The sequence below is a fragment of the Borostomias antarcticus genome (assembly GCF_949987555.1).
Source record: "Borostomias antarcticus genome assembly, chromosome: 1".
NCBI lineage: Eukaryota > Metazoa > Chordata > Actinopteri > Stomiiformes > Stomiidae > Borostomias > Borostomias antarcticus.
In genome coordinates this window covers 26,990,744-26,993,243 of record NC_140234.1, presented here as the reverse complement: position 1 = coordinate 26,993,243, position 2,500 = coordinate 26,990,744, and the positions used below count along the sequence as shown (strand labels likewise).

At 50.8% G+C, this 2,500-nt stretch overlaps 1 protein-coding gene across 1 annotated transcript in view; it reads left to right on the top strand.

Annotated features, from left to right (window-relative positions):
- LOC311310591 (high affinity cGMP-specific 3',5'-cyclic phosphodiesterase 9A-like) overlaps positions 1 to 2,500 on the top strand; it is a gene marked incomplete at its 5' end in the record, with an annotated part of 16,714 nt that overhangs the window by 1,808 nt on the left and 12,406 nt on the right. The window lies entirely within an intron of this gene.

Here is a 2,500-nt window from a genome sequence, read left to right as displayed (position 1 = left end):
CAAGGGCCCCTGGGGGCCTGGTGTTGGTACTGGGGGCCTGGTGTTGGTACTGGGGGGCTGGTGTTGGTACTGGGGGGCTGGTGTTGGTACTGGGGGCCTGGTGTTGGTACTGGGGGGCTGGTGTTGGTACTGGGCCTGGTGTTGGTACTGGGGGTACTGGGGGGCTGGTGTTGGTACTGGGCCTGGTGTTGGTACTGGGGGTACTGGGGGGCTGGTGTTGGTACTGGGGATGGGGGGGGGGGGGGGGGGGAGGCTGGGACTAGAGCTGTCAAGATGTCAAGTTATCCGACCCAGGGCATCTCAGGACATGGCAATCACACTGTGCTCTAAAACCGAGCTCACAGCCAATCACTGAGCTCCGTTATCCGGTCAGCCTGACCAGCGGCATGGCGCCTCGTCTGGTGAGTTCCCAGCTGGAGTCCCTCCGGATCTGAATACTCACTCTTCAGCTGGTGGTAACGTTCCCCGACGCGTCATCCTCCTCTCCCCAGACACAGCTGCCTGACTAGACAAGGAGTTTTTTATTTGTCAAAAAAATAAATAGCAGTATCTCATAATTGAAAAAGTATCTACGAGTATTTTTTTCTGTGAGCGCTGATATCCATATCAGATTGATCACCCTACACATATTATTATTCTTCAGGATAATAGCGTTCAATTCATCATCTCTTTTCCAACACAGATGTGGTTCTGTCACCCGGTGTGCTGTGGATTCTCAGACAGACAGACAGACAGACAGACAGACAGACAGACAGACAGACAGACAGACAGACAGACAGACAGACAGACAGACAGACGGACAGACAGACAGACAGACAGGCAGACGGACAGACAGACAGACAGACAGACAGAAAGACAGACAGACAGACAGGCAGACGGACGAACAGACAGACAGACAGACAGACAGACAGCCTTGTGCTCAGTTCTAGATAATAACCCAAACAACCCACAGCACAGATGTCTGTGACCACTAGGGGCGCCACTCAACAACCCATTTGTGTTTGTTGTCCCTCTTCAGCCTGCGCTTGTTGTGACGTCTCTGTGTCTGGGTCCATCTCTCATCCTCTCTGTCTGACTGGGTCCATCTCTCATCCTCTCTGTCTGACTGGGTCCATCTCTCATCCTCTCTGTCTGACTGGGTCCATCTCTCATCCTCTCTGTCTGACTGGGTCCATCTCTCACCCTCTCTGTCTGACTGGGTCCATCTCTCATCCTCTCTGTCTGACTGGGTCCATCTCTCATCCTCTCTGTCTGACTGGATCCATCTCTCATCCTCTCTGTCTGACTGGGTCCATCTCTCATCCTCTCTGTCTGACTGGGTCCATCTCTCATCCTCTCTGTCTGACTGGATCCATCTCTCATCCTCTCTGTCTGACTGGATCCATCTCTCATCCTCTCTGTCTGACTGGGTCCATCTCTCACCCTCTCTGTCTGACTGGGTCCATCTCTCATCCTCTCTGTCTGACTGGGTCCATCTCTCACCCTCTCTGTCTGACTGGGTCCATCTCTCATCCTCTCTGTCTAACTGGGTGGACAGGATGTTCTGTAGTGTCTCAGCGTCTCTAGACTCTGAAGCCCCAGACGCACTGGACGAGTCTGACGCTAGCGTTTTGAACTACACCAATTGTTTTAAATGGCCGATCACGCACCAAAAGCGTTTTGAGGCGAGTCAAACTGCCTTGACGCTTCTACTCCAAACTTGTTTACATTTTGGAGCGTCAAATGGGGACAAATCAATGTAAATGAAATCAGCTCCCTGTCAAAGCTGACGCCTGCAGTGCGCCATAGGAGCGCCAAATGAGGAGAGTCAAATGAAGCGTGTCAATTGACTCTTCCAGTGCATTTGGGGCTTTACCATGCAGCTGACTCCCCAACTCCCTGATTCCTGACTCCTGACTCCCTGACTCCTGACTCCCTGACTCACCGACTCCTGACTCCTCAACTCCTGACACCCTGGCTGTGTTCGGAATCGCTCCCTCGTTCCCTCACTCCCTATTCCCTATATAGGGTTCACTATGTAGTGAACTACCTAGGGAATGGTTTAAGGAGTATTCGGACACTACACCGAACGTCACAAAAATGCGTCGGTCATTCGTGTGATGCAGGCGGATGCGCCCTCGTGTAAACAAACAAGTCTAACAGGGAGCATTCACGCTGCAGGTTGAGATGTACTCACTCAGGTAGTATCAGATTTGCTTTTGTGTGTTCATTTTGAATGTTAAATCCCAAATAAAGTGTTGAAATTTAAATTCTAATCATGTGCATGTGTGGTTTTTCTACTTTGGTCCTGTCTGTTAATTGCAAGATGTAACGTTGGCTATAGCCGCGCTACCTAGCTAGCTATGAAGCGCACGATCAAGTAACATGTTTACAAACATTACATGTTTACGATTTAGCTCCGCAAGCTAGAGTTCCTTAAGTTTATACACGAAAGTTGCCGCCGCCATCCTCCGTTCACAGCCCTCTTCGCGAGACAACTCAACTGCATTGCATTGTGGTA